Consider the following 26,291-nt stretch of genomic DNA (forward strand, 5'->3'; position numbering starts at 1 on the left):
TTGGCGACGGTAGCTCTGTCCTAGGCGCTCCAGTGTGCCTTGCTATAGTTGGGGCAGGAGAGATTTCCGAAATCTACCTGCAGACTTTCAAAACCCGGGGCCACAGGCACAGGAGCAAACTCCTTACTCTTGTTGCTGATTTGCTCACAGGCAGAACTGGTGAGATCAGTACGTTGGGGGCAGTCGCAGACCCAGTTACAGTGTGGCTCCGGAGGCTAAAGTTACTCTCTGCGTATTTCTCATCCATTATCAAAAAACTCAGCATGATGGTTGATGTTCAGAATTCCACAAACGTTTTCCAGTGGCTCACAACAGCATACAATGAGTAAGTCGCTGAGGGAAGACGGAGAAAATAGGGCTAGCTTTAAGCAGCTCAGCGCTCCATGTTGCTGAATGTGTGTGTATGCATACAGTTATTTAAGAATTTAAAAATCAAACATCAATAAATATTTAAGCTATTGCATTTTATTTAGAATGACATTTGCTTTATATGTAATAAATACTTTTTCCAAAAAGGTCTCATACTTAAATTATAAATTGTATAAATTGACTATAGTTCATTAATTCCATTTTGAGGAATAGTAAAAGTAACAGTATCCATGTTCTCATGGGAGTTGAAAGGAGGAAGTGCAGATTGCTAAACAGAACTCTAGTCTATCTGGATGACATTTGTCTTTATAACTGACAGTTAAAACTTTAGAAACAGCTTCAGAGTCAGGTGACTGTCCCATATGCTTTCTTCATCTTTTGAAATTTTGATGACAAGAGTAATAATACGTTTGCAAATGTTTTAACTTGGAGAATTAAAATTTCTCCTTGAATTTACACTATTATCCTTCATGTTATATGTCAAGGCATATTTTCCCCAGGAAAACTGATTGAGCTTAATGAATTGATAAGTTTGTTTAATGAATGAATTATTAATGCTATTGACCGTAGAAGAAAGGTGTCAGTAAATTACTGTATCCCCAACTCGAGATGTAAAAAGGCTAGACTTGCAGTGTTAGCTTACACAGAAGAAGACTAATTAAAGTCAGAAGGAAAAGTCAGTTGCTAATCTCAACATGGATGTGTGTAATTAGTCTAGGAGTGATGAACACTGAGATAGGTTGGTGATGACTGAGCGTAACTGGGTGTGTGTGTGAAAATACTTCAGGAACAGAGCTAGGGAGGCCTAATCTACCAGAAATCTTCAGTTATTTTGCTTTATCTAACACATAAGAATATGTTGAGATATTGAAGGAAAAAAGATAAATGAACTGGATGTAATGTTTGTCTTCTGTCCTGGCTTGTTTTATGTCAACTTGACACAAGCTAAAGTCTTCTTAAAGGAGGGAACATCAATCATGGAAAAGATGCCTCCATAAGATTCAGTTGTAAAGCATTTTCTTAATTAGTGATTGATGGAGGAGGGCCTAGTTCATTGTGGGTGGTGCCATACATGGGCAGATGGTCCTGTGTTCTAGAACAAAGCAAGCTGAGTTAACTGTAGGGAGTAAGCCAGTAAGCAGCACCCCTCCATGGACTCTGCATCAGCTCCTGCCTCCAGGTTCCTACCCTGTTTGAGTTACTGTCCTGATGTTACTTCCACATTACTGGTGAACAGTGATGTGGAAGTGTAAGGAAAAGAAATCCTTTCCTCCCCAAGTTGCTTTGGTCATGGTGTTTCATTACAGTAGTGGTAATCCTGACTAGGCCAGCTTAGAATGAGTAAAGGTGTACAGAGAATATTAGAGTTGATGTTTTCCTTTAGTAAATGTGCACAAAAGAAAAGAGAAGATACAGAATTCATTAAGCTCAAGACTGAGAAGAAGCAGAACCAAGGACTCTAGTAGAAGGTGCCAACGTGGTATCTTAAACTTAAGAAAAGTAAAATAGTTTCAGTTACTGTGTAACTGTGTAAGTTACACTGTGTAACTGTGTAAATGTAGTGGACACCAACAGGAAACCCACTGCCGAAGTGACTAGTAAGAATCTAGAAGACATTTATGAGTTCAATACCCTCACCTTTGTTACTAGACTCAAATTTACACACACTTTAGCTTCCTCCTGCCCTTTATACCTTCTTGGGGAAAACAGAGAGTGGCGTGTTCGATAGTTTTGACTGTCAACTTGACACAATCTAGAATCACCCAGAGTGAGAGCATCCATAAGGGATTTTCTGGATGAAGCTGGCCTGTGGATATGCCAATGAGGGTTTTTTTCTTCATTGTATTAATTGATGTGGGAAGATCCATTCTCAATATTGGCAGCAATGTTTCATGGGCCAGGCCCTGAATCGTATAAGAGTGAAAGGGTCAAGCTGAGTGAGTAGGCATGCAATTATTTCCCTTTCTTGATTGTAGATGTGGTGTGACTAACAGCTTGAAGTCCCTACTATGATGGACTTCTGAAGTAAAATAAGCTTTCTCTTTAGTTGCTGTTTGTCTGGGTATTTTCATCACAGCAACAGAAACTAGAATAGAGTAAAATAAATACATTCTAAACTTTTTTGCCCTATTGACTAAGATGGCCTTAGCAGCCATTTAACTCAACTAAACCTTAGACTATTTTTACTGCTGGTTTCAGATGCCTAACTTGCCTTGCCTTAGAACAATACTTCAGAAAATTTCCAGTGGAAAATTCTCACTTTTCTGAGATGCAAGTATTCTTCCAGCCTTTTGATGGTATCAAAAGCCAGTAAAATTCTCCTGAAGAATATGGGCACCACCCCTTTGATAAAAAATTACCAAGAAAGAGAAGACTCCTAAACCCCACCCTCTGCGGCAAAACAATCCCGATTTAGTAAAATGTCAAGTAATAAATACAATGGCTGAGTCACAGTCGCTAACGTCCCTATTCCCACATAGTGATGCTTTTCCACTAGCTCTTCCAAATGCTCACAAATTCCTGTTCTTATCTCACTGTAATTGAGTTTGATCTCTCTGCTTATTGCAATGGCATTTCATGAAGTCTATATGCCTGTTTAACTCTACCCAGCACATTTTTCCTTGACAATAGATACTATTTAGCTAAGATTGTTTAATTGTTAACTCACACCAAATTACATTTAGCAAGAGTTTTCTTCTTCTTCTTGAATGAAGGAAAATGAAGGCTAGCAAAGGTCATTGAGTCATTTATGGAGAAACTCTAGTTCCATGCTTCACAATCAAGATATAACAGAAATAAATTTGAAACTCACTGTAAATATTATTAGGACTTTTAATTCAAGATGCCAGACTGGGGGACTGGAGTGATGGTTCAGCAGTTAAGAGCACTGGCTTTTCTAAGGGACCGGGTCCCATTCCCAGTGCCCATGGGGATGGAACCTGGGTCCTGCTATCCATATGGCAGCTCACAACTGTTTATCACTCCAGTTACAGGGGATAGAGCATCCTCTTCCGGTCTCCAGGAACACCAGGCATGCATGTGGTGTACAAATATACATGTAAGCAAAACACCCATACACATTAAATAATAAGTAAATATATAAATTATTATAAAATTATAAAAATTATAAAAAGATGTCAGAATAAGTAATACCAGTTTCTTTCCAGTTGAAGACATTAGATAATAAAAAATAGATTTTGACATTAAATTATGAGTACAGCAAGAGATGGCTGAAATATACAGAAATCTAAGAGTAACCCTAATGACTGTTGCCCTTATATACTTTTCTTTCTCTTGTGATAATGTGCTGCCACACAGCAAAGAAGATACTGCAGTTGAGGTTAGTTACTAATCAAGTGACTGGGCTATTTGAAAGGGAGATGATGTGTGGTGGACTATTAGAGTGTTCTAAACACTGTAAAGTCAGAATCGTCTCTGACTTGTAACAGAAGGACAAATCAGAGTGGAAGCATGGTTCTCTGGCTATCTTGAAGATGGAAAGGAACACGTGAGAAGGGCCCCTGGGGCCTCTGGAAGATTAGCTTTTGACTGACAGTGGTCAAGGAAGTAAGAGCCCTTAAACCTACAACATCAAGAAAACTGGATTTTCCCCGTCAAACTAAATGGGGTTGAAGGCAGGTTCTAACTCAGAACTTCCAGATGAAAGCATAGCATGGTTGGCAAATGGAATTCAGTTTTGTGAGACACAAGCAGAGGACCTAGCTGAGTCTGCCTGGACTTCTGACCTAGAGACCTGTGAGCCAGTGAATATTGTTTTAAATCACTAGGTTTCTCATAATTTATTTCACAGCAGTAGAAAATACTGGTAATGAAAAAAATAAAAAAAAACAGCAACAACAAAACAGTGGGGGCCATGCCAACCTGAATGGCCTACGCTGCTATCCCGGGGCCAGTGAGGAACAGGGCTTACATGTCTGGGTGCATGGCCTAACATGGCAGCCAGGGGCTGGGGTGATGTCCATGGCTTGTGCCCTCTACCACAGGGGTTCATAGGAACCATGCGTGTTGAAATCTGAGGGTCGTGCTGAGCCAGCCCTGTCCTTCACTGGCCCAGGGATAGCTGACCCCACCCCTGGCTGGACAAGGCAGCAGGAGAGCTGCCACTGCACCCCCATGAGAGAGCAGATCCCAGCACTCAGGAAAGATGATCCCACCCCCCACCACAGGCATGGGAGAGCCGCCCCAATGGCATGGGACTAGGAGAACTGGCTCTGCCGTCACCTGAAAGGGTGGTCCCAACGGCCTGGACTGGCCAGCTCAGCAACCGCCCAGACCTGGGCCTTGGGTTGGCTCACCCTAACAGCTGCTGCATCTGTGACCTGCTGGAATCTGTGAAGGGACTGGTCCTGCAGAACGATGACCTCAGGATCTCCATGACTCAGGGCAAAACCAGGATATCTGAGAGGAGTTTCCATGAAGGCCCAGTGATGATCGTGTATCAGAAATGAGAGAGGCCCTAAAGCAGACCAATGCCTCACTGCAGTGGACATTTTACGGGTGGGGCTGATTGGACAAAAGAGGTATACTGCGTGACACACCACAGCTCCCAATGCCACTAGGACATAAGAAGAGGTGTTAAAAGATGGATGAGCGAGGTGGGTTTTTTGTTTGTTTTATTTTTAATTAATTTTAGGGTGCATACATTGAGGGATTGGGAGGTAGGTAGGCTTGTGGTACATGATGTGAAATTTCCAAAGAATCAATAAGGAATTATGATTTAAAGAAAAGGAAATACTGGCAAATGGATAGTTTCAAAAAACTGTTAGAAGAACAGATAGGCTGAAAAGAGCCGATAGATGAAGGGGAACAACACTTACATAAGCAGGGAACAGTGCTCTCGATTATTTGCCAGCATTGGATTGGGCAGCAGAGTCACTTCCATTAGTTTTAGGTATAAAGGAATTTATTATAATTTATAAGTTAATTTTCAAGTTGTCTAGGAGAACCACAGGATCAACCTTTGATCTAAGAGGTACTCAGGGAAATTGTTTCCCTGCATCACGAGGTTCACCTGCATCATGGAAAAAATCTCCAACACATTCACAAAAATCTGAGGACTAGACATCACACCCTCGTTGTGCGTGTTGCTGAAGCAGCAACTAGGGACTTTATATTATCACTGTCATTAGACTACAGCCCAGAGCTTCAGGTCTGCCTTTGGAGAGTCATCAGGACTAAGCTGTGTACTTCAATACTGATGACAACAGCAATCTAGGAGAGCTTGTACTATCAAATTAGAGAGAGCAGAGAGGGTAAGGAGATTGAGAAGCTCAAAGAACTTGGCCAGCCACAAATCCAAGCCATTAAAAGAAAAGCCTAATCAGAAGGAGAGCCTTTGGTTGAGACACATGTTTTTTCCTGGTTGTCTTTTAGAAAAATTGGTCACCCATTTTGGTGATCCCTTCTATATTTGGTGTTTATTCTCAAAGTGGGAGAAGTTGCTTTGTTGCTTTGTCTCCATTTCTGCCTGTAACTGTTATAATTCTGTAGTCTTTCATGCAGGCAGAATGGATTCCAGTTCACTAGGAAGAGGAAGACATGAACTCCATGGGAACTTGTTTCTGTGAAGCATTTTTAAAGACACTCTACCCAGCACTTAGTTCTAACTCACAAACAAAAACTTACTGTTTTGGAGATGTAAATTTGAATTTTTGATGTTTGCAAGATTAGCTGAAAAGATGTGTAGCTAAACTCCCTACATACTATCTTTGAGTGTGCTGCTTTGAGATATGCATATGCCGGTATCTTTACTGTGTTTTGGCTTTCCTGGTAAGTGACTCAGATGACAAAATGTATTTATTGGCTGGACAGAGATACAAAGTTGTTTTTTTTTATAATTAAAAATAGGAATTGAATTAAGCAGTCTTCCCAAACATTGTTGGGTTACAGTGAAGGAATGTTTTGAATGGCACATGCCTACAAGTACAAGGGGAATTAGAATGGAGACAAAAGCAACATCATTTTGAAAAAAAATGTAATGATTGGTGAGTAGTGGGAACCATGGCAGACTGATAGAAGGCCTAAGTTGTGCTGAAAAAGTAAGGACCAATCCCATTTAATTTAAAGAATTCCAAAAGAGCCAGTGGATTTATGGGGTCAGCCATCTCTGTCAATGCTACAGAGGGTGCTACAAGATAATATTCCAAAAAAGGAAAGTTGATTGAAAGCTGCCCCTTCCTTACTTTGACAACTAGGCAACTGTGTGAGCCCAGGAACATTATCAGAGGTTTATTTTACCAGAGAAGTAAAATAGAAGGACTTTCCATAACAGGGTCCCATGCACAAAAGCACATGGTAGTGCTGTAATTAAACAGAGATGCTAAGCTGTCTGCGTGCACAGAGCCTAGATTTCTGCCCCTTAATCTACACCACAACTAAATCAAATATAAGCTAGAAACCAAGAAACTGCACATAGAAGAGATCAAGTAGCTGAAAGCCAAAACCTTGGAAGAACCTTCCTGCCGAGATGAAAGCATGAAAGGTGTGACGTCTTTCAGAAAGACGTCAATTAAACCTATAAAATCAGAAGGCTGCAAGAAAGAAATGTGAGGATGTCAAAGAACTTCGGGCATTTAAATCATAGCAGAAGATGACTCAAGAAGATTGTGAGAGCTCAGGAAATCTCCCCCAAAATAAAGCAGGAGAAACAAAACCCAACCGTAACCACCCAACACAATGAGAAACTGAGAGAATTCAAATAAAAACATTGTGAAGATGTATATGAGATTTTATATCTAATTAATAGAAAGTTGAAAAGAGAGAAGAGAAAGGAGGATGAAAACAGTTAAGAAATATTTTTAAAAACCTGTTAGAGGGCTGGAGAGATGGCTTACTGATTAGGAACACTGGCTGCTCTCCCGGAGGTCCTAAGTTCAATTCTCAGCAACCACATGGTGGCTTACCACCATCTATACCAAGATGTGATGCCCTGATAGAGCACATTAAATAAATCTAAAACAAAACAAAATAATACTTGTTAAAATGGCCAGGCACTAGTGGCATATACGTTTAATCCCAGCGAGTGTTTCTTTGGGAGTTTTAGGCCAGCCTGGTCTACAGACTGAGTTCCAGGACAGCTGGATCTACACAGAGATACCCTGTTTAAAAAACAAACAAAGAAAACAATCCCCCCAAAAAGCCCAAAACCAAAATCAAAAACCTTGTTAGAATAGAAAAGGGATGAATTAAGCAATCAAAATTATTGCCAAATATAAGTGAAAAGATGTGCAACCACACTGTTGAGTGTGTTTAGGCTGGGTATCAAACAAACCCAGAGAGAGGATACATTCTTGGATACAGTACTAGAAATAAACAGGAACTCTGTGTACTTGACAGGTGGGTCCTGAGTGGTCAGTATCAAGACTGAATGAGAAAATTCATAATTCTAGGGATGGACAGATGGACAGAAGAGCCTACTCTCTCTCTCTCTCTCTCTCTCTCTCTCTCTCTCTCTCTCTCTCTCTCTCTCTCTCTCTCTCTCTCTCTCTCTGGTGGTGGCACATGTCTATAATCCCAGCACTCGGGAGGCAGAGGCAGGTGGATCTCTGTGAGTTCAAGGCCAGTCTGGTCTACAGTGATTTCCAGGACAGCCAGGGCTACACAGAGAAACCCTGTCTCAAAAAAATTCTCTCTCTCTCTCTCTCTCTCTCTCTCTCTCTCTCTCTCTCTCTCTCTCTCTCTCTCTCTCTGAGTGTGTGTGTGTGTGTGTGTGTGTGTGTGTGTGTGTGTATGTATGTGTATGAAAGAGGAAGAGGAGAAAAGAAGGAAGAAATTGAGAGATACAGTTGCAGAAATAGAGAAAGGATAAAAGAGATTAATTACATGGTCTGGAGTAAAAAATGTGTTTGGGTTTTTTATTTGTGATAAACACCTATAAAACTATAAGACAAAGGATAATCCACTTTGGTTTAGATCTAAAACAACCTATCTCTCACAGGTCATAATTAAAAGCTTAGTTGCTAGTGGAAGAGCTTTGGGGAAGTGATAAAAACGTAGGAGTGGGGCTCAGTGAAAGAAGCAGGCCCTTAGGGCCATAGTGCTAGGGATATCTTGATACCATGTTCTCTTCTCTCTTTATTTCCTAGCCCAGGTCATAGAAACAGCTTTTCTCCACCACACACACCACACAGCATCGTCCAAACACAGTCCAAGAATGTAGTCGTATGAGAAGATTTCTGAGTGCTTGTGAGAAAACTCCAAGAAACCAAGAGTCATGTGACTTCCGTTTCCTCAAAACACAGAAGTGCTCTTGGAACGTATTTTCTTGCTCCTCTCAGGGGTAGCAGATAGGAGTGAGTTTACTTCAGATCATTCATTATATGCCTCTGTAGAAAAAACATGTTTTAGCCACACGCAGCTTGTCCACCATACACAGCTTGCCCACCACACGCAGCTTGTCCACCATGTATAGTTTGCCTTATGTTAAGCTTGTACATCATTTTTTAATGAAAGGAGGAACACAAGCATTAAAATCACAACTATTAGATTGCTTGCAAGTTGTTTCCAGAAGAAGAAACTTTAGGTGAAGAACTGTGGGATAGAGTCCAAAAGAATATCGAAAAGACACATAAACAAAAGGAAAAGATCCCTGGTCAATTTTGTGCATTGATTTGGATTGTTATCAAAATGCTTAAGGAAGATAAGGAGGATATTAATCATGAGGAAGAGATGGATAATTTATTTTCTTTTTTTTTACTTACAATTTCAAAGGTCCAGTCCATTATCATCAGGATGGGGAGCATGGCGGTGTGCAGGTAGGTGTGCTGGAGCTGAGAGTCTTACATCTCAGAGACAACAAGAAGTCAATTGGCAGTCACACTGAGGGAAGCTTGAGCAAAAGACCTCAAAACCTGCCCCCACAGTGACACACTTCCTCCAACAAGGCCACACCTCCTAATAGTGCCACTCCTTTGGGGGGCCATTTTCTTTCAAACTACCATACTCATCATGTGCCCCAATTGTGCCTCACCTCCCAGTCTTCCCATGTCTGCTCCCCTTCTCCCTTTCCCCAGTCTCCTTCCCCCCAAAGCAAGCAAGCAAGCAAGCAAGCAAACAAACAAACAAAAAAGTTCATTTTGTGTGATCCATATATTCACTGGAGCAAGGTTGAGTTCCTAGTGTCCAGGCCCCCAGGGGAGGATGAGTCTTTCTCTGCCTTTATCCACACCAGAAGCCATCAGCTGAGAGAGCCTCGTGGTGGCCGGAACAGTCGTTGTTGTGGTGTCCCTCCTATCACCCCCCTACCCCCCACCCCTTGGCTGGTGGTGAGGACCAGCTCTCCACAGTTTGGCTGCCAAGGATCCAGGCCAACTCTCCTGCACCAACTGACTTAACATGACTTCAGGCGGCAGCCATGACCACGGTCATCTGCATGGGCTTTGTTGGTAACATGGGCTGCAGACTTCAACTGGGCCCTTGCCCTTATCAGGACCACAGACTCACTCATGGCCCTCAGCGGCTACAGGGACCACAGGCCTCAACACTGTCTCTGATGGTAACACAATCCACTCATGTCAGTGTGGCTTGCCTGGGTAGTTTCTTGAAGGAATATTAACTGCATAATCAAAGCTTAAAATTGGTGAAAGAGGCAAAAAGGGAGATTTTTCCCTGTTCAGGCAAAACCGGAAGTAAAAGCAGTGCCACAGATAACTAACTCTGCTGGTGACCCTTCCCTCAGCTCCTTCACTGGAGCCTCCTTTACCTGAACTTGACCCTGAAGCATGGAGTGAGGAATTAGATAATCCCTCTAAACATGATTTCTCCCCACTTCTTGATAAAGATGTAGGAGAGCCTATAAAAAGCTGTTTACAACCTAAGCAGCTAGGGCCCAGCAGGGCAAAGGAATTCATTTCCCAATTCCTTCCCAGCCTCATGAGGTATGCTTGGTATTTCTAGTGCAATTTCAGCAAAATCAACATGTTTGCCTATGACCAATCTATTTCAAACTCTAGGAGCAAAGACAGCTTGGAGAGTCCTCAAATATTGTCTCCAGAGGCAAAAAGAACTACAGCTCTCAGGATTCAGACTAAAAGAGACATTTGTGTATTGTGTAGATCCTTCACCCCCTTTCAGCTTGTTTTCCCCACTAAACTGTCTCCTGCAGGTATTATAGCACAAGGGGACAAATCTTTGGAATGGATTTATTCACAACACAAGAATCATAAAATAGTAACTGCTTACCTTACTCTTCTTGCTCAATTAGTAAATCAGAGAGGACCTGATGTCAACAATTGTATATGTGGTAATATCTTATTTGTGCACCCCAATAAAGCTTATCTTAAGATCAGAGGAGAAAGCCAGCCACTATATTAAACATAGAAGTCAGGCAATGGTAGCACACACCTTTAATCCTAGCATTCAGGAGGTAGAGATTCATCTGGATCTCTGTGAGTTCAAGGCCACACTGGGAACAGAGCCAGGTGTGGTGGTACACACCTTTATTCCAACACTAGTTAACCATAGAGGTCTGGAGGTCTGTACAGACAGACAGGAAATGACAGAGCTGAATGGAAAGAGAAAAGTGATGCAGCTGGGCAGAAAGAGGACATGAGTGGCAGGCACAGAAAAGATATAGGCATGAGTATACAGGAAGTGACTCTCTTGGGCTGAGGATTTTCTAGTGGTAAGAACGTGGCTGGCTTCTTTCTGCTTCTCTGATCTCTCAGTTTCAACCCCAATATCTGGCTTCAGGTTTTTATTAATGAGACCATTTAGCAATTCATCTTACATATATGGACTTGCTCATTGATGCATTATATTACCCCTAACTAACAATTTTTAAGAGAGTTAGAGAACTCTATGATTTGATTTGCAGATTACTGTGGAAGGATAAGAAATCATTTTCCAGCTGGGGATTTCCTCATACGAACTGAATTTGTGGTTACATTGTCCAACCTTCTCCCATTCCAGAGATACATATTTATTTTGTTGATGGTTCATCTAAACCCTTAGGAGGGATTCATGGTCCAGATAGTCATTAGTCTATTAAAACTTCTTTTTCTTCAGATCAACAGGTAGAACTGGCTATTTTAATTAATCTATTATGGTTAATTCATAAACCCTTATATATAGTTTCAGATTCGGCTTATGTTGTAGGATTATTTCCAGTAGATTCATACTTGTGCACACTCCGGCCTCCTTGGTTTTATTACAGAAAGAAATAAGCAAGCTGATGCATTAATCTGCCCTGTTTTTACATCTCCAGAAGAAAACTGGGAAGGGGTATGTATCTGTCTTTGTAGATGGATCCACTGAAACGTTATAGATTCCTCTTCAGTTCCCCTGACTCCAAGCCATCAAGAACAGCTGCAGAGGATGAGGAGACAGTCTCCAGAAATAGCAAACCTCCAGCTAAAGAGCAAAAGGAGTTATCAACCATATTTTCAGAAGTCAAGTTTGTCCACTTGGGCCAAGTCAAGGCTCTATGTACCAAGGGAGAAGTTATTCTATGAAACACAGAGCCCTATGTCACCTGAGAGTCTTTTTCTGGTGATGCTATTCTGCTTTGACCTGTGCATCTGCAGTGAGTGCCTCTGAGCATGTATGTGTATTGGCCTTATGTACCTCATCTTCCTTTGCTTCAGCTTGTAGATCGTATGGATTCAGCTCCTGTTATCTTTACTAATGACTTCATGTTTATGCCTAGACCTTGAGATCGTAACAGACTCATCCGTCTGAAGAAGGGACTGTGTTTAATTTTTCCTTGGGATTTAAATCACTTCCAATTTACATAGAACATCATAACATTTGTGTTCCTATTAAAGGACAAATATGGGCTTATATATTCTACAAGAGACCAGAATTACTAATCATACAGGTCTCTTTTCAAGCTAGTCTCTAGACCAGCAGTTCTCAGCCTGTGGGTTTCGACCTCTTTTGGGGGGGATGTCTAATGACCCTTTCACAGGGGTCGCCTAAGACCATTGGAAAACACAGAAATTTACATTACGATTCATAACAGTAGCAAAATTACAGTTATTAAATAGCAATGAAAATAATTTTATGGTCAGAGGTCACCACAACATAAGGAACTGTATTAAAGGGTCGCAGCATTAGGAATGTTGAGAATCACTGCTATAGATTTTTCTGATGAATATAATAATGTAACCAGTAGTACTGGACATAGTTTGAGTCTTGTTCTTGGTAGCAGAGAATCCTGCTACCAAGATGCTTTCACTGTTCTACTATTATTCATTATGTTTATAATTTGCTTATAGGATATTGGTGTATAACAATTGGAACAGGGGCTGTCCCTAATGCTTTGGATGGCTCTTGGGAACCTACTCCTCATACTGAATTACCTTGCCCAGCCTTAATACAAGGGGAGGTGCTTACTCTTACTGAAACTTGATGTGCCATGATTTGTTGATACCCATGGGAGGCTTGCCCCTTTCTGAACAGAAGCAGAGGAGGAATGGATGGAGGTGGAGTGGAGTGGAGGTGGGGAGAGAGAATGGGAAGAGAAGAGGGAGGGGAAACTGGTCGGGATGTAAAAATAAATAAATTTTCAAAATTACAATCAGATTGACATACAGCGTCTCACAAACAAAAACCACTTTGGATATCCTGCTTTTAAAAAATAAAAAAGGTGGAGGTGTTGGACAGGGTCCAGGAATGGAGTAGCATGAAAAGATTTCTGAGCACTTGTGAGAAAACTCCAAGAAACTAAGCCAAGAAAGAGCCTTGTGACCTCAGTTTCTCCAAAACACAGAGTCGTTTTTGGAATGTGTCTTTGTGTTCCTCCCAGGTGCAGAGGATAGGAGTGGGTGTACTTCAGAGTATTCATTGTATGCCTCCGTGGAAAAACATGTTTTTGCCAGTGTGGCTTGCCTATGATGTGTGACCTGTCCTTGTGATTATATACTTTATGCATGTGACTCTACTTAACCCTCTGATGCTCTCAAGAAAGTTGGCTATTGCATGAGACTTTAGTCTGCCTCATTTATCAGCTCCATTCTCCCAGGTCCTACCACCTCTAGAGCAGTAAATACCATGATTTATTCCTCGTTATGGGACCAGAAACAATGAAGCCAAGAGGTCACAGACAGAAACCTCTGAAGCTGTTTAAGTTTTTCAGATATTTAGTCACAGAGATAGAAAGTTAACTGGCATAGTATTATGCAGGTAAGAAAACAAACACTTTGTAGACAGGCACAAATTTTGAATATTTACCTCCTACCTTTATTTTTTGCCTGCACTCTGGAAGCTACTAGAGTATGTGCTCTCTGCAATCATAGAATTAAATGAAGAGAACGTCACAGCCACAGGGAATCCTGTAAGAGATAGGGATGTCCAGGGTATATCTCGTACACAAGTGTCTAAGCAGTTCAGAAATCCTCAGATTTGTTATTTTCAAGAAGAACATATTGGTAGAAAAGAGGATGTGTCAAATGTATTGAGCAGATTTCCTTTTAAGACAGTTTCAGAGCTTCCTGTTAAATTAGTAATAGAGACAGAAAGGTAAGAAACAAACTGAGAAGGTCTTAGACGCAACTCTATTTTTTTTTTTGGTCAGGTGCTCATTTTTTAACATAATATTTTATTGATTCTTTGTGAATTTCACATCATGCACCCCAATTACACTCATTTCCCAGTCCTTCCATAGCCACCCTCCACCCTGATAGCCCCCCCAAAAGAAAACAGCAACAAAACAAATATAGTACAAAACAAAAACAACAATCACAATGAGAAATTTTGCTCCTCAGTCTTTCCCACCTCTCCATCATACATTTATTTGTCATAGTGGCCTTGGAAACTGCAGTGTGTCACCCAGTAGACCCTTTTGCCCAAACAGCTTTACTTGTAAATATTCATTACAATGAGTTGGTTGGTCAGGTTCAAGGCCTCTTGCTTCCGGTACACCATCAATGCTGGATCCTCACTGAAATTCCTCTAAGGTATCCTGATGTTGCCCTGAGTCATGGAGATCCTGCAGCTCTGGTCCCACAGGATCAATCTCTTCACCACCAGCAGATCACAGATGGGGTAGATGTTGGGGTGGGCCAACTCAAAGCCCTGGACATGGGACTGGGTGGTAACTGAGCTGATCAGTCTGGGTTCCACTGGGACTGCCCCCACTCAGGTGAGGCTCAGGGCCATCTCTCTTGCACCCACACCATCTGGCCAGTTCTACCACATGCGTGGTAAGGGGTGGGGCCAGCTCGCCCTTTGCAGTGGCCAGTAATGGAGGTGGGGGAGCACAGTTCTCGCAGGGCCGGGGCCAGCTCTCCTATGCCCACGCTACTGGGTCCAATGTGTGTGTTGGAGGGACAGTAGCTCTCCTGTTGAGGCAGCTGGCAAGTGGCAGGACCAGTTCTCTGGTGCCCAGGCCACCAGGGCCAGCTATCCTATGGCCCCCAGTGGTAATGTGAGCCACAGACATCAACACAGATCCCAGCTTGGGTAGGGCCACAGACCCAGACATGGCCCTCAGTGGCAACACAGGCCCAGACATCACATGGCCCCAGGTTGGGGCAGCATAGGCCACCCGTGTAAGCTGGTTCCTCACCGCCGTCTCGTCTTCAGTTCCACTTTTCTCCACACTGCATGAACCACTCTGCTTCTTCTTTTCTCCCATGTCTCCACCACACAGAGGCTCCCTCCTGTCCAGGCCTGGAGCGCCGAGTGGGCCTGTGTTGGATGCAACTCTTTTGGTGATCTTTGGGTCATGGTTTCAACCCAGTAGCAATATGATTGTCAGACTTCACATGAGCCCAACCTGAAAGGGCCTTATTTTACATCTGGCCATATGTCACTGGGCTCTTGTTTTCCACGCTGACTTGTTACTGTAAGGCTGAGATGTTGCTCAGAGGACCAATCATAACTTCTCTAGCATGGAATTAGTAATCAGGAAGTAGGACTTTCAGTACTAATTTGGGACGTAGTTGAAAAGGTTGTGGGCTTTAATACCCTACTCCCGACTGTCCCCAAATACAATTCTGAATACGGTCCTGCTGCATGGAGCACCAGCTCTGATTGATGCCAAAAGATCAGTTCATTAATGCACGTTCTCATGTTTTCTTGCGTTCTCTGCCTTCCCTTCCTCCCCTCCTCCCACTTCTTCACTTCTCTTCTCCTGGGATTCCACACACATATATCTTCCCCTGAAATACTGCCATTGAAGTTTTACTCTAGGCTCTTATCCAGAGAACTGGGCTCAGAGGGAAACAGACTGTGTCTTCAATAAAATAGATTCATAAGAGAGAACGTTGTTGGGAGATGCAAAATGGAATTGTAGTTTACCATATAGCATTCTCTGAATATGATTGACATGTTCAGGACATGTTCATCTGTGACAACACACCAAAAGTATGATGCAGTTCTTTCATGGGAATGACAGGGCTGAAAGGAAAAAGTTAAATCCTCAGCTTACTTGTGAGCAGCAAATAAAACAATTTAAGGAGTTATTATAGGGAACAGACATGAAAATAAAACCCAATTGGCATGTGTCTTCAGAGGATGGGTGACAGTATATGGTAAAAGAGGGGCCATTTCATCTTAGCAAATGAATTTTTAATTTAGAACTTTAGTGAAAAATAAAATCTACTGATTGTTAAGTAGGCTAATTTTAATTTTCATTTGCATGGAATTTGGTGAAGTGTGGTTTGAAATCCAGTGGTGTTGTGTGATATTTTGTTTGTGTTCTGACAAATAAAGCTTGCCTGGAGATCAGAGGGCAGAGCTAGCCCCTCGTTAACCACGGAGGCCAGGAGGTGGCTCACGCCTTCAATCCCAGCACTCAGAGGTAGAGAGAGAAAGTGATAAGGCAGGGTAGAGACAGGATCTCCGCCCTTTTGGTGGGAGGATCCAGAGAGGTAAGAAGTCACTGGTGGCTGCTCCTCCGCTTCTCTGATCTTTCGGGTTATTATCCCGATATCTGACTCCTGGTTTTTATTGATAAGGCTAATCAGGTTCACACTTCACAATGGGCTCTGATTTCAATTTTTTTCAAGTAATTTAAATTAAATCGTTGCAGATATTTATGTGAGTGTGGTTTTGTGATTCTATAGGGTGAAGGGTGGAAACAGATTTCTTGGCAGCACTGGGAGCCTATGGTTCTTCCACTAGGTGTCAGCAGAGCACTGCCCTGATGTTATCTTGGCAAACATTCGACAGTCATTGCTTGTCTGTAAATAGCTTTGACTTATCTCCTGAATGATGAGGTATCAAACGGAAACTGGACAATTTAATTATCTGGTGCAGTGCGGCATCCTTCTTTGCCTCATTTTTAAAGCCATTCCTGTTAGAGTCAGCCATTTAAATGAGTTAAAGTTTGGCGCTGATTCCCAACGAGGGGACTGGAAAAGAAACCGACTTCACACAGCACAGGAAGGACAGTCATACGTGCACTTCCTGTCTCTGCACTCAGGGTTTTCAGTCGGTGGCTTTTCTCTTCAGGAGGTTATAAAAGACATTTGAACTATGGGAAGATCAAACGGATAACGTTTCCCCTTTCTGTTGTCTCCTTTATAAATATGCTTTAAAGGACATGGGCCATCCTGGAGTAGCTGAATGCCATGGGGACTGATGTGCTTACTCCTTAAAAGACACACGTGTAAGCTAGATATTGTTTAACTTTTTCCCCCACCGGCTACTAAAGCAGCATCATTTGTGTTAGCTGTGTGTTGGCTTGACCCTGACTCATCTGAATGCGAGCTTCATCTTATATTAAGCACAGAAAACATGTCTAAAGTCAATGTCTGGATATCTGTGAAAACCTTTATTGTACACTTTCATCTTCTTCATGGGTATAAGAGCTTTGTTGTTTTGCTTAGTATAACCCTTACCACAATATTTTATTTATTTTTTTTTTTTTACGATAGGGTCTCACTATGTAGCTCTGGTTGGCTTTGATCTCACTCTGTAGACCAGACTGGACATAAACTCAGAGATCCACTTGTCTCTGCCTCCCAAGTGCTGGAATTAAAGGTATGCATCAGCATGATTAGCTCTCACTATATTTTAAATAGAAAAAAATGCATGCCTATTTTTCAAAATAATAGGAAATAAAAATACATTAAAATGCAAACTTCAGGACATTTGCTTTCAATGTAGTTAATATTTTATTGAGTTTGAGGTATAAGTGTCAGGACAAGATATTCTTATTTTCATTAGGTATTTTACACTTATTAATCAATGATTGTTAGGTGTGTGTTTGCAGTTTTCCTTTTAAATTTTCTTAAAATTGTGGGAAAAATGTATTCGACTATGCTATATTTTTATAATAAAAGAATTTTTATTCAATGTTAATATACCCACAATAATAATTGCATAATAAAAGTCAATATTTAATTCAAAGCAACCAACACAAATTATAACAAATTGGGGATATTAGATTATTTCATAGATTAGAGAGGACAGAGAAATGTTGAACAAACTAGTATGTCTACATGCCCTTCCTTTCTTTTCATAACAATCTTAACAAATTTATACTGACTATATTTTATAAGAGAATTGTAAGCTGGAGAATATATATGTACATAGATATGTAAAAATATCTAAAATAGGAGTAGGTTTATGTTTGTCTCTGTTAATTATGATTAAAACAGTGTAAGGAACATAATACATGTATAATAAATATTTGCTAAAAGGATGAATCAAAGAAAAAAGAAAAGTTTTATTCAAATACCAGTAAGTCTTGATTACTTATGGAAGCAGAAATTTGAGGAATTGAGAAGAAATTTTGGTGCTTTCTAACTTAGAAGCCATGGTGGTAACATTCATAATCAATTGGGACGTCAAGAAGAGATATAAATTTGGCAGGAAAGACAGTAAATTCAGATTTGGAGATTTTGAGGTGACATAGAGACTGACATGCCATACTTTCTGACAGAAGCTGACTGTCAACACGTGCATTTAGTGGGAACATTTGAAGTGGAAATGGTGATTGTGGTGGTTTGAATGAAACTAGCTCATAGGAAGTGCCATTATTTGAAAGGATTAGGACATGTGGCTTTGTTGAAGGAAGTGTGTCACTGGGGGCAGGCTTTTAGGTTCCAAAAGCTCAAGCAAGGCCCAGTGGCTCACTCTCTTACAGATGTAGACATAGAACTCTCAGCTCCTTCTCCAGCTCCATATCTGCCAGCATGCTTCCTGCCATGATGACAATGGACTGAACCTTTGAACTATAAGCCATGCATGAGCAGGTTCTGCAAAATCAAGGAAATAATGAAGAACAAAGTGGAGCTGAGAAACAATGACAGTGAATATTAATTGTGCATTACGGCATGTTGGATTCTGGGTAGTGAAAGAAAGGGAGAAGAGAAACAAGTTGGTTCAAACTGGGATTTAGTGGGATAATGGATCAGCAATCTTTGTACATACATATGTGCGTTGCTGAGGTCCAGCAAGATTTTACCAAATGCATGGGCTTTGATAATATAAAAAGGCTAAGGGTCTAGCTCCTCAACTTCCATACACACTCTTTCCTAAAACAAATCAGCCTGAGAACTCAAGTTAAAAACTTTTTATTTTTTCCCACACTTTGACTTGCAATCACAGTTTTATCATTTCATGAAGCAAAGTTAGATTTCATATTTCTTACACTTTGTATCTTCAGTTCTTGAAGACACGGGAGCTAAAAGCTTGGGTCCCAGATTGTGGGTGACACTATTTATAGCAGGTGGAATCTTTGAAGGTGGGGCCTAGTGGAGGGAAGTGGAGCCCCTCTGGGGAAATCGGAACTTCAGTATCTCTTACATCTTTTGATGCTTTACAAGCATCATGAGGTAAGGAGCTTTGTTCTATCACGTGCAATCCATAGGACCAAACGCAATAGAGCCAGGCAACCCAAGCCCCTGACACTGTGAACAAAATAAACTTTTCCTCGGATTATGCAAATTCTGGTATTTTTGTCATAATGATTCAAAACTGGCTGACACAATGTACTCTGGGGACATTGATCAAAAGAAAAATTTGTAATGATTATAATAAAGTGAATGCCTCCAAGTTTCCAGAAAGAAGTCTTTCTGAAACTGAAATTAGGTGTTGTGACGGTTAATCTACATTGTCAACCTGATGGATTTAGAAACATGCAGGGGACAACCCTGAGTTTGTCTGTGTGGCTCTCTCTAGAGAACTTTAACTGAACAGGGAAGACTTAGGCTGAATATAGGCAGCACCCTCCTATAGGCTGCAATTGCAGACTAACTATGAAAGACACAGCTAGTTGAAGAGGGGCATTTATCCCTCTCTGTTTCCCAACGACAGCTGTAATGTGACCGCCACTTCAGGCTCTGGCTGCAACTGTCACAGAAACAAATAAAAAAAGCAACTGAAAAAGGGGTTTTCTAATTCTTTGTTTTCAAAACAGTTGAAGGAACTGATAGGTCATTATGATTCACTTTTTCCATAATATGACTGTGATTTTTGGCTTATAACCTGAGCTGAGGTCAATAGTTGAATTATATTGGTGGAACCCAAACTTTGATTCCCATCTGTCCCGTCCTACACTGTTACACTTTTCTCAGTTGCATAAAAACAGGGAAATAATAATTAGTTCACCTGTTTTGTTTTGAAAAAAGGTCTCATTATGTAGACCTGGCTGGCTTGGAGCTCTCAATTTAGACTAGGCCAGATTTAACTCACAGAGCAAGGATTGCTATGTCCAGCCTAGTCATTAAATTCAGGCTGAACACTGCCATCCACTATAAGGCTTATTAATTGTTACATAAAATAAATTATAGAGGAAAAGAACCCCACAGAGTACAAGGGGGAAATGCTAAGAAGGAGCTAAGCAGCTGGATGGGTTGGGAGGTATGAGAACGAGAACACAGAAGAAGTGAGACCACTGGGGGACCTGCATTTTTGTACTGAAATGGCCAAATCATGAGAATGGCATTAATGTCTTCAGGAACTGAGGATTCTTAGGATGTAGATAGAATAGGAGTCCTCAAGTGATGTCAACTGTCCAGAGAAACCAAATATCCCGTGACGAGTTTTTCTGCGAGAATGAAGACTTGCAGGGATTCACCACAAGATTTGTGATGGATGGATCCTGCTGAACCCTGCTACTGTATAGTTGCAGTGTTAACAGGTCTCAGTACATGTCTCTCATGAGGGATAGCAGTTTGTTTGATGTCCTCAGTGTATCATTATCTTTGTTGAGAACTTTGAATGGCTTAGGGTACTCAATGTTTTTTGTTGAATGAATCGGCAGTGGAATGGAAGTAGGTAGAGGGGAGACAAGATTTCCAAGTCTTCACTTAGTAGAACTAGTTTGGCTAACTATTGTTGTTGTTATTTTTGAAACAGGGTATTGGTGAAATTATTAAGGCCACTCCATGTAGTTAAAAGGGAGGTTTATTTTGTGGGGTAACTTACAAGTGAAGGGATAGGTTGCGGGGTCTGGGAAAGGTGTAGCGCAGTCCGGTGTTGTTCTCTGGAGAACTGTGCTCAGTCTACCTTCAGCGTCCAGGGTCCAGAAACCAAGCGAGCCTGCGCATCCAGATCTGGGTCTTCAGCATCCTCTCTCAGCCCCGCCTTGTAGGCGTGACCATTACCGAACTCTCAGTGGGGGTTGGAACTTCCAGGTCAAAGCTGAAATGGCTACCCACTACAACAGGGTCTTATGTAACTTAGGCTGGCTTAGAACTTGTCATATAGCTGGGAATTACCTTGAACTTTTTATTTTTATTTATTTATTTTTTCCTCGAGGCAGGGTTTCTTTGTGTAACTTTGGTGCCTGTCCTGGATCTTGCTCTGTAGACCAGGCTGGCCTTGAACTCACAGAGATCTGCCTGGCTCTGTTTCCCCCCCCCCCCCCCACCCAGTGCTGGGATTAAAGGCATGTGCCACCACAGCCCGGCCAACCTTGAACTTCTGATCCTCCTGCTTTCGTGTCCACAGCTTTTTTGGATTACAGGTGTGTACCACCATGCCTGTTTATATAGTGCTGGGAATCAAATCTGGGGTTAGGGCAGTAGGCAAACACTTCACCAACCTGAAACATATCCTCAGCTCAGCTGACTAACTTTTGGTGAGGATTATTTCATTTGAAAGTTTCCATATACTATCAAAAAACAAAAATTATAATTTCAAATTAATATCATTAATTACATTTCTATACACTGGAATTAAACCATGTATAAAAGGAAAGACTGTTTCTTTGAATAACAACATAGATGTTAACAAACAAAAAGAGTTAATGTGACTTGGTATGACAGAGATAAAATTGTCAGGGATTGAGCCTCTGGAGTAAGACTGAAAGATCCTGCAACATAAGATTAACAGTAGTCTTCAGCTGCTGTCCTTGGAAACATGGGGATGATGCTGAAGTTAAGAACTATTTTTAGTTTAATGTTTTTTCATTAAGTGATTATAATTCACAGTTATTTTAGTCGAGTTACTTAGAGGCTGAGATGTAGCTTAGAGGTAGAATCTTCTACATGAAATATGTAGGGCATTGGATGTGACGCCAAGTAAAACACACACACACACACACACACACACACACACACACACACACACAGAGTTGCTAAGTTGACATAGTGGGGATCTCTTTATTTTCATGGAATAGTGTGTTAGTTCATTGGTACTGCCATAACAATGACTACAGAAGGATAACTTACAAATGATAGAAACACATCTCACCTTCTGGAGACTGGGAAGTCCGAGATCAAGTGTTAGCAGTGTGGTATCTGGTAAGGACTGCTTTTTATCTATGCTTCCTAAATAGTTCTTATTTTCTATTTCGTCCGGAAGGGAGGAATGTGTGTGTTCATTTCTCAGAAGGGAGAAAACTGCAAGTGCTTGATTCCTTCTACCTTGAATCTCTTTACACAATGCTAATCCTACTCACAAAAGTAGACTTCATGACCTAGTAATCTCCCAAGGCCTGTGCCTTTACTACCATGGTTTGGAGAATTGAGTTTCAACATGAATTATGGAGTGCACCCTTCCAAACCATAGCTATTAGTGATAGAGGTATTTGTAGTTGAACTACGAATTAAAGATCTTTCCTAGACAGGGACTGTCTCCGACTTGACTCTTTTACAGTCTTTTATGGCCCTACTCCTTATACTGGGTCTCCTTGCTCAGCCTTAATACATGGGGAGGTGCTTAGTCTCACTGAAACTTGATATGCCATGTTTTGTTGATACTTATGGGAGACCTGCCCTTTCTTAAACAGAAACAGAGGAGGAGTGGTTTGGGGAGTGGGAATAGAGGGGGAAGGTGGGAGAGGCTGGAGAAGAGGCAAGGGAAACTGAAGCCAGGATGTAAAATAAATAAATAAATAATAAATAAATAAATAAATAAATAAATAAATCAACAAATAAATTTACTATTTATTTTAAAAAATCCTCCCCAGTTGATTAATAAACAAAGTAATGTAACCCCCCAAACATTTCACATACTCTATACATAAGTTAACCACACTGTCAGATCTGTTGCATCAAATAGGTGAAGCAGACATTAAAAAACACAACAAAATGCACAGTGACTGGGATTATCCTGTCTCCCTAGGAACTCTCTAAATGTAGGCAAACAATTTAGGGGATTTAAGTGGATCTTCTCTTTAAGGTCAACCAGGATTTCAAGTCCCTTTCACTTTGTCTTGCCTGTCTGCCAAGGGTGAACTGGCTCATTGGCAGGAGCCCTGGGGAAGGAAAGAAGAGAAATAGAGGATCTTTTTTTTTTTTTTTTTTTTTTTATAAGAAATTTAAAGAAATGATCTGGAATGTGCCCCCATCCTTCCTTTTGTATTCCATAGGCTGGAATGTGGCTGTTGGTGATGGGACAGTGACATTTATTTGGGTAATTATGTACTGATGCAAATTTAGGAGCACTCTTATCAAAAGGAAGGAGGAGCTTATAGCAGTCTGGATACTTCGTCCCTACACTTCTTTTAGTTTCACAAACATTTATTGAGTAAATGTTAAAAATTACTTTTACTCTGGAAAACATGTTAAATTGTGTTTTTGTGTGGAAAAATGGAAAAGGAAATTTGTTTGTATTGGGACATTTCAGCATGTCTCATGTCTAATACACTTTAGAAGCCTTTGTACATGGTGATTCTCTTGGGAGTTGCTTTAATTTTTTGATATTAGTATGCACGTTTTAGGAATAATGTTAACACACATTTGTCAGTTTTCTGTTTGTTTGTTTGTTTGTTTGTTTGTTTATGAGACAGGATTTCTTTGTGTTAACAGTCATGGATGTTCTGGAGCTTGATTTGTAGACCAGGCTGGTCTCAAACTCATAGAGATCCTCCTGTGCCTCTGCCTCCCGCGTGCTGGGATTAAAGGCGTGCACCACTACCACCCAGCTTGTTTGTCAGGTTTTAAGGAATGAAAATCATGCTATTAAGTGATTATAGTTTGTCTAACTTTTAAGAAAAGTTACTATTCACTATATTGCTTTTATAAAGAATTAAATTATATTATTTTAATTAAATTATTGACATCTGTTACAAAGGGGTGTATGAAAATTTGATTCCAATGGAATTGCACGGTTGCATCTCTTTTTTGAATTAAAATTACTTTTATTTTCTAAATCAAAAACATGAGCATAAATATTAACAGCTTTTGTAACATTAGTAAGCTAAATACTTTTCTGAAATTGTTTTGTCTGCAAAAGTGTCTCTTTAACCTCCTTGTAACTTTTTTTTTTTTTTTTTTTTTTGCTAAAAAGTAAGTTCTGGAAAAAAAGTATAATTTAACATGTTATACTCTTGCCAAAAAAAAAAAAAAAGTCCTGGCTTGGATTTTATCCAGGAAGACATCTGTTTGCTAAAACTAATAATAGCACAACCCTAATGATGTGCCAAACAAGTTATTTTAATAGAAATGCTTGGTTTTGAGAGTTTAAGTTGGGTTACTCAGCAGAACCACTGTGTTTCTCAGGGTTTCGTGGGTAATCTTCACAAGGGAAGCTGGTGGGACACAGGAGCTGCTGCACATTTTGAAAGTCAAAGCACCCATTGGGTGCTCTCTATATGATCTTCCAAAAAAGCACTCACTGAGTGCTCCCTCTCTGACCTCCCAAGATTAATTACATTTAAAGAACGGGTGGACGCCCGTAGCAAGTCACTACTTAAATTGTGGAAGTAGACACAGAGATTGTCCATTGTTTCAATAAGGACAAATGCTCATTCAAATGTCTAACAACTGTCTCAAAATTGCCTTAAAATAAAAATTCCACTCAGATTATTTTGGTCTCATTATTTCTCATCCCTAATTTTTCTCTAACATTTCAAACTATCTGTATAAAGTAACAAAGAAAAAAAAATTCTACAAATCGAATATTTAAGAGTTTTGAGATTGAAAAGGGGATAAAAGTTGTGATTGTGTTCACATTTACTGTTGTGGTCACCTAGCATGTTATTGGCTTTTAAAAACAAAAAAGGAAAACAAACCAAACAGGGAAACAAATACTTCCATGTTACAGAGACAGTCACTCATCAGCCCTAGGACTGTGGTCTGATTTCTGTGGTTACTTTGTACATTTCTCATCCAGCCAACACAGCTTTCACTTAAACACTAAATCCTGTGTCCCACCTGGCCCATGGTCAGGACAAATCTCTCTCACCCGCCAGTCCTGCCACTGACTAGCTCTTACATTTAAACTCAGCCCATTTCTGTTAATCTATATGTTGCCACGTGTTCCGTGGCTTTACCTTGTGCCACTACATGCTGCTTCCTGGATGGCAGGCTGGCATCTCCTGACTCAGCCTTCCTGTTCCCCACTTCTCCTTTCTGCTTATCCCACTTATACTATACTTCCTGCCTGGCTGCTGGCCAATCAGCATTTTATTTATCAACCTTGTGCCATTACGTCAGTGGCTATGCTCATTCAGAAATACACATAGAATTTATCCAGTAGTGTGTCTTAGGTGTCAATGAGGAAGTATTCTTTACACCAAACACAAGATATCCTTGTCAATGAGAGGAAGTAGTGGGATGTCTTCATTACAAGAAAACACTTAGTATCTCACTTTCTTGATCTAGAACATTAATATAATTTAAGCAGCATAAAAAGTCTCAGAACTTAGAAATAAAATACAGTGTTTTATGCAAGAAATTTTCATGCAATAAAATTATGTAAGGCTAACATTTTTGAAGGGTTTCTTACTGAAATACCACTGCTATTATGTGCATTAGATCACCATTTTGTATTAATTAGCCATCCTCCACAGGCACACAAGATTCTGGATGCTCTGTACAGAGAGCACAGCCAGGGGACCATTTTTCTGGCCAACTCTGGCTCTGCACTTCGCTGCTGGCCATGGGAAACAGATTTTGGATGACACAAATGCTAAGATTATTCCAGGAGCTGTCTGGAGCACCTGGATGTCTTCTAAACTAATTGGTCTCTGTTGACATGATTTTCCAGAATGAGGCTACTTTTCTGGGAGTATCTTTAAGCAAAAGACTTCATTCTAGATCCCAAGACAGTTTCAAAATAAATACAGTGAGGATACCAGGGAGAAAGAGGGAGCTGTAACGTGCTGCTGCTTAACTTAACAAGAGAAAGCTCAGTTGTTGTTTTAGTCTATTTTAGTGTGACATAACATAGGGTAAAGTTTTTAGGGGTGCAATTTTATGACTATTGTGATGTTTATAGTGGGTAAGTGTGATTGATCTAGATGGAAAGCACTTATAGTATCAGAAATATTCTCCTCCACGTTGCTTTGAGGCCAGCCTCCTTCCCCAAACCCGATGTGATGTCAGATAACAAGACCTCCAGATTTGCCTTTCTCTGAATATCCTAACTTAGATTATATAGCCAGTGGTTTTTATATCTAGTTTCTTTCATGTAGCATGGTGCTTTTGAATATTATGTATGTTATTGCCTGTACTAATATTTATTTTTTTCCCTTTTGCAGAGACTTACCCCTTTTAATGCTTATGGGATCCAAGACTTAAAAGTGTTCTGAGACAATTCAGGGCAATTACTTTCCTTAG

The 26,291-nt window shown here is 40.6% G+C and overlaps 1 long non-coding RNA gene across 1 annotated transcript; it reads left to right on the forward strand.

Moving 5' to 3' along the window:
- Positions 1 to 17: 17 nt before the first annotated feature.
- Positions 18 to 26,291, forward strand: LOC131909298 (uncharacterized). Its single transcript, XR_009378820.1, has 3 exons — positions 18 to 168; positions 9,100 to 9,143; positions 26,213 to 26,291. It is a non-coding gene; the product is annotated as an uncharacterized LOC131909298 (long non-coding RNA).

The sequence above is a fragment of the Peromyscus eremicus genome, chromosome 4, assembly GCF_949786415.1.
Source record: "Peromyscus eremicus chromosome 4, PerEre_H2_v1, whole genome shotgun sequence".
Taxonomy (NCBI): Eukaryota; Metazoa; Chordata; class Mammalia; order Rodentia; family Cricetidae; genus Peromyscus; species Peromyscus eremicus.